The 6,685-nt window shown below is 50.2% G+C and overlaps 1 non-coding gene across 1 annotated transcript; it reads left to right on the top strand.

The window, feature by feature from the left end:
- Positions 1 to 5,741: 5,741 nt before the first annotated feature.
- Trnai-gau (transfer RNA isoleucine (anticodon GAU)) lies at positions 5,742 to 5,814 on the top strand. The gene has a single exon. It is a non-coding gene; the product is annotated as a tRNA-Ile (tRNA).
- The last annotated feature ends 871 nt before the right edge of the window (positions 5,815 to 6,685 follow it).

Genomic DNA, 6,685 nt, shown 5'->3' with positions numbered 1-6,685 from the left:
CATTGATGCGAAAGCAGGCTGGACATTCGGTGTGCCTGGCACACAGACGGCATACAAAATGCCTGACGGCTCAAGGAATAAAAATACAGGTGGAACAGTGGTCATGCGCACGCATTATTTATCAGACAGGCTCCTGTAGCGTAAGTCATGTACTGGAGTTTAAAATTACAGTCTGTGGAATTGGAACATTGGGGTGGGATTCAAAACTGGAGTCTACAAAAAAAGTGATGACACCTAAGCACATCTTACGGTTTCGCATGCAAAAGAATTGTAGTTTAATGAAAGGCTTTAGGCGCTCTGCTTTGCCCCGGTTCTTGGTAGGAGAGGTTTTCTTCTCTTTTTCTTGCTCTAGATCTCTTCCCAAATGCAGCTATTCTGGCTAGTCAATGAGCGGAAACGGTGTGGCTTGTTGGGTAGCAATTCAGAGAGACTGCTCCCACAGCTCTCATAGAGCAATTTGTCTTGATTTTTACCGAACCGGCCAAACCACTTCCGCTCACTGACTAGCTGGAATCGCTGCAGTGGGGGAGAGGTCTAGAGCGAAAACCCTGCCTCGATTGCGTATGCGGCACCGTACGCAGCCTTTCGCGCCATGCTGTGCACGCATGCGCAGAGCGGTCGCACTTTCGCGTGGAGGCGCGGGGCCACAGAATAGCCTGTTCTTGTGTAGGCATTTTACCCAACCCATTTCACGTCTAACCTCAAATTTTCCGTATCCCGTGAGTGTCAACGTGGGTGCACAGCTCAATACTCGTCATTTCGGTGCGAATTTATGGGATGCGGAGCAGTTCGGCGTCTTCCGCGGCGTTTTACGTTTGTGCCACCACGTAAGCGCTGCAGTAAGCGCGTTGATTAAAAAAATAAAACACGTGCGAGGTTTCGAACAGCGCGAATTTTTATTGTGTGTCGAGAGAGAGAGAGTAAACTTTATTAAAGAAAAAGAGCCATGTGGTCGGTTTCCTCAGTCCAGGACCCCGTTGGAGCGTCCAGCCGTCTCAGCCCGGTGAATCAGCCGAAGCTGTTCTTCGGCGGTCGAGCTGGCCAGTTCTCCTTCCCAGTGCTCAACCGAGGGGTTAGAAATCGCGGAAACTGAGGGGTTGAGCTGGCACTCCCACACCATGTGGTATAGAGTGCAGGGTGCTTTGCAGAATCGACACTGCGGGTGGTATTGCGTAGGCCAGATAAAGTGCAGCTTGGTAGGATGGGGAAAAGTGTTTGTTTGCAGGAGACGCCAGTAGCGCTCCTCTTTCTTGCTGAGAGAGGGGTGTGCAGGGGGAAGCGTTAGCCGGGCTAGCCTGTAGTATTGCGTCACCTCCTGGAATGATGTCAAGGGGATGGCCGTCTCTAGCCAACTCTCTCGCGGCGCTCGGCTGGTCAGACCTCGAGCAGTCTCGTGGGCAAAGACATTGCCACGGAGAGAAGTGTGAGCGGGTGTCCAGACAACCAATACCCTTTTCTTTGGAGGGTTCTGGCTTAAGATCTTCATTGCGGTGTGTGAGATGCGGCCTTGAAGGTAACTCCTATACGCTGACTGAGAGTCCGTGATGACTACTTCCGCAGGTGTTTGCGTTATCGCCAGTGCTATAGCTACCTCTTCACCTGTGCGTAATATAACCTGCAGGTAGGTTAGGCCTCGTTCAATTCACACGAGCACCATAGGAGCTACCTTCGACCGGGTGCAGTCATGCGACGTATTCGCTTTTGGTATCGTATCAGGTTCTCAAAAGCGCCTCTGTGTTGTCACGTCAGTATGCTCAGACGTGTTTTCGATAGACTGCAATACCGAGTCAGCCCCGCTGACTGTATCTCTATACGCTGAAAGCAGGTGGTGCCATGTTTCGTAATCGTTTCTATGTTTCCATTGGCTGTGCCTTTTGTCACCGGTGCGCTAGCTTAGACTCAGCTTATTTCACCCTGTTTAACGCTCTCTCTGTAAGTACGACGCAGCTCGAACGTGCGCTTCTGTGTAAACGTGAGGGAATATGAAACGCGATCGTTGCGGAGACTGCATGAACTCCCGCTGATCTCGCGTGATTGCCCACCTGTTTCGGGCGAACATCTACGATACTCAACGTACATTTATGCGAACAAGTGTTGGTGAAAAAAAAAAAAAAGCAAAAGGAAAAATACGTGTTTGGTTTGGCTCGGCCAGTTTTCTCTTTTCTCGCCCGGATCAGCTCTTCTTTTCCGGACAATCATTTAATTGCTTTTATGTCTTATCTTTTTTACGTTTGGGCCCGGGTAGTCCGGGCAGCTAGGAGTCTCTATACGGGTGCCGGGGAGAGAGCGTTTAGAAGTTTGCGCAAGAGAAATGAATAGGCGATGGCCCTTATCGCCAGACAATGCGAAGGAGGAAGGCGCCCGCCTGAATAGAGCCCAGTAAAGCAGGCGCCCTCGCTGGATATTCGGCACGACTGGCTCACAAGCGCACGAGAAGTTCAGTCACTGGAGCGGCTGTGTGTTGCTTGCGTCGGCGTACACCGTGGCGTACACACCTTTATTTTATTCCTTTATTTTTCCAATAACATGAGGGGAAAGGAACTTTTTGAGGGGCAACATTTATATTGACAGAGTTTCAGCGCTACACATAGAGAAATTCTGTAATATATATAATACTTCATAACGAATTTCTGGGCAAACAGGGGTTTGCAGTAGAGAAAATAAAAATAATTTACTGCTTATCCAGCTTAATAGTATTTATTTCAACGCTCGTTTTCGTCAAAATTGCGGGACATAAGATGTTCATTCAGTGTCCTTTCAGTGCGGTTAATTGCGTGAAAACATCGCCCAAACAGTTAGGAGGAAATCCAGCCTCCCTGGCACAGAAATGGTGCCCAAAACAGGCAACGGCTCATTGAATGGACGGAAACGTTTTATTCAGTATCAATTATTGGTTTTATTTTAAACTTCTTGCTCGGAGTCGGCCAGTATACCCTGGAACGTGGCGGCTGCCTGAGCTTAGTGATGATCGTCCGTTGAGCTTCTAGGTCTGAGCTGAGCATCACAGCCTCCCAAGTGTCTTTTGTGTGTGTGTGTGTGCGGTCTAAGTTCCCGGACCATTCGCTCCAGAACCATTTGTTCCGGGGCCATTTTTTGGTATACACCCGTCTGACACCTGTGGGCACGCCCATATCATGTGTTCCATGCTTTCAAGGCTTTCACAATGTTTACTTTTAGGATCAACTGGCCTGGGTGGAGTTTACTAAAGAGTACCCGATTATGGTAGGTTCCAGCCTGTAATTTGCGCCAGATTGTCTCTTGCGCTTACTTTTTGATGAGTTCGCGATCCGCGTGTGGGTATTCCTTCCATATTGATCGGTTGCATTGCGCTATTTCTCGGTAGGTGAACATCCTGTTCTTTTCGACGACATGTGTTCTGTGGGAAGGGTGTCTGAGCTTGCCCGAAAACAATGCCCTCGGGAGAGCTGGCTCCTTTATTCATTGCCCCTGAGGGCGTGATGCGCCGGAGTCCAGATTATAGTCAACCCTTGTGGCCTATTGCGTTGTTTGTGAGGATTATGACCACATCAGCTGAGATTCGCCCTCTGATAGAATTGTTAATAGTGCTTTTGGAGTCGCAGATAATTATTTCCTATTGATAAAAAGAACACGTGAAACAACGCTCAGATACGCGCCGGATTTCGCACTCGATAAGCAAATTTAAATAACTCAGTTGACAACAAAAGTCTGTCAATTGATTGTTTGATTGATTGTAGGGTTTAACGCTCCGACGCAACGCAGGCGATGAGGCGCGCCGTAGTGGAGGGCTCCGGATTAATTTTGACCACCTGGGGATCTTTAACGTGCGCCGAAATCTCGTACACACGGGCGTTTTTGCTTTTCGCCTCCATCAGAAAAGCGGCCGCCGCGGCCGGAAATCGAACCCGCGACCTCGTGCTCAGCAGCGCAACGCCTTAGCCACTGAGCCACCGCGGCGGGCATGTGTGTAAATTTCGGTAGGGGGGATTTGAACCGCGGCTTATAAAAAAGTCCGAGAACACCTAAGCATATCTTAACGGCTCTGAATAATGCGAAAGCATTATAGTACAATTGATCGTCTGAGACACCCCGTTTGCCCCTGCGTTCTCGAAGTGTTCGGATCTCTTGCCGGTCGACACAATCTGCTTCGCGATATGCTTCCGCCTTGCGCTTTCGAATGGATTCGATCTGATTATACGCGTCGCGACACTGCTCATTCTCGCCGCCGTACATTGGGAGGGTTGACGGCAATGACGGCTTTCGTTGCCCGCCTGTTCGATCGCTAGGCTTCGTTCTTCCGCTGCTTTATTAGTGCTCAGCACTTCGGCGCCCGGTGCAGGAGTTTCGGGGCGGCGTCGAAGGCGAAGGCGGCGGTGTCCGCGTAACCGAGCGAGCGGACGAGGCACCCCAGACAGAAAGAAAACGGAGGAGCCGCGTCTGGAAAAAGTGTGAGAAGGACGGCGGCACGCTCTAAGGCGTCATCTCCCAGTGCGTCGCCACGGCTCAGTACGTCTCACTCCCTCCACCTAACACTTTCGCCATTGCTTCTAAGTTTGTGGCTCATATGAACCACGTGACATTTGTGCGGGAGGTTCAAACACGATTTGCAGCAACATGCTCGGCGGCGGCGGCGGCGCGCTGCGACGTAACGGCAGAATAGCGCGTGTCACCGTGCGTTCGCTGATCACGCGATCGTTTCCTGAGACGCAGCAGATATGCGCCGTGACCGAGAAGACTGCAGTTCGTGCTGCGCACAAATTTCACGTTAGGGAGTATAGTAATCGTCATGTGATTTTTATCTGTAATACACCGTGCAGGGACGGCCACCTTTTGCTACTGGCGACTTTAAGCGCGGGCTATGGAGCGTGGGTCTTTCCCTGTCTTCTTTCCGTGCTGGCAATCTCACCGTATTGCGTAAACCGGGGCTGATAGACGTTTGCAATGAAGCTTGCACGGCGCCGCCATGTTCTGAGTTGAGTGCACGGCTAAAGCAACGCCTGGCGTCTGCTTCACGACCTTTCCATATTAGGTCATAGCCTCAGCTAACAGCTGCCGGTGCAGCTTATCGCGGACGCCATAATTGACCGTTCAAGCTCCGTCACAGAGCCTTTGCTGCCTTTTGGTCATGTGTGCTTGCCCGCCCCACTTCAACCTTCTGGACGGAGAAGGATCGGTTTTATATCTTCACTAGCTTAGTGCAGTATATATACTGCATTTCTGAAGTATTGCTTCCGAGTCGTAGTTTTGCGCCCGGCGAGCGTGAGTGGCGGATGTTGTCAATTGTTGTAGGCGGCTGCATGCCGTCATCTTGATCAACGCAACTAGGCTACACGAACCGGTCGACCTTGCCGGTAAGTGATATTGCATCACGTAAAGCGCTTATGTTCAGTCAATTGTTGCAAAAAGAAGAAACCAGCGGCAAGCACACGCAGGACAAGAGAAGGAGGGACACAAACACAACGCTGGACTACCAACTGATTTAATCGGGAAAAATACGATACACTTATATGCAAAACCACGCGCACGCGCACACCTTGACAGCATGAAGAGACAACTTTATACAGCTAGGAAGTGAAATTCTTTATCTGTTAGAACCACCGAAGGAACGAAGAAAGAAGAATGACCCTCGAGTCACGGCCCGGGGGTTAAAAAGAAGGTCCCCTTCACCCCGAGTAGTCCGAGTGGCGCTGGCTACCACCCCCAAGTACAGGAAACAAAAATACCTTAGCATAAATACCCGAAAAAGTGGTGGGGAAACAGCACCGCCGGTAGCGTAGTGGTTATCGCACCAGACCGATATTCTGGAGGTCGTGGGTTCAGATCCAACCCGGCGGGCATTTTTTCCCCGCTTTCTTTCTGACTCAAAAAATTCATCATCGGTTTCTATGACCTACCACAACCTCCCCTTTGCTTTCCGAAGTTTTCCTGACTGCCAACCCTTATTTTCTATATATATATATATATATATATATATATATATATGGTTTGGAAATGAGGGGCTCGTTAGGAAATACAGAAAGAAATGCCGGCAGTCTACAACGCCGAAGAAGGCATAGGGGAATATTTAGACTAATTTTTATTCCGTTAGTGAAGTTAAATTTTTTTTATTATACACGTGAGAAAGAAAGAAAAACACGCGCCCAGAGTGGGGACCGAACCCACGCCTTTGAGCACGAGGTCGCGGGTTCGATTCCCGGCCGCGGCGGCGGCTTTTCTGATGGAGGCGAAAAGCAAAAACGCCCGTGTGTGCGAGATTTCGGCGCACGTGCGAGATTTCGGCGCACATTAATTTTGATCCCCAGGCGGTCAAAATTAATCCGGAGCCCTCCACTACGGCGCGCCTCATCGCCTGCGTTGCGTCGGCGCGTTAAACCCTACAATCAATCAATCACCCACGCCTTTCGATTAGATCTCGAATGCCTTACCAATTCGGCTATCTGGGCGACTCTGTTCTCCTTCACTTTCTGGGGTATTTATATTTACTACAACTGTATGTGACGCATGAGGGTGGTAGCCAGCGCCACTCAGACTATACTGGAAGAAGGGGACCCTCTTTTCAACCCCCGGGGCGTGACGCGAACGTCTACAGCCTGTCATAAGCGGGTAACTGGCGGGATTGGTAAGGCATTCGAGATCTAATCGAAAGGCATGGGTTCGGTCCCCACTCTGGGCGCGTGTCTTTCGTTCTTTCTTTCTCACGTAATTA

Source organism: Haemaphysalis longicornis, unplaced genomic scaffold, assembly GCF_048455015.1.
Source record: "Haemaphysalis longicornis isolate Haplotype H1 unplaced genomic scaffold, Haemaphysalis longicornis Haplotype H1 scaffold_9, whole genome shotgun sequence".
Taxonomy (NCBI): Eukaryota; Metazoa; Arthropoda; class Arachnida; order Ixodida; family Ixodidae; genus Haemaphysalis; species Haemaphysalis longicornis.
The sequence above is the reverse complement of the archived record's forward strand: the minus strand, read 5'-3'. Positions and strand labels throughout refer to the sequence as shown.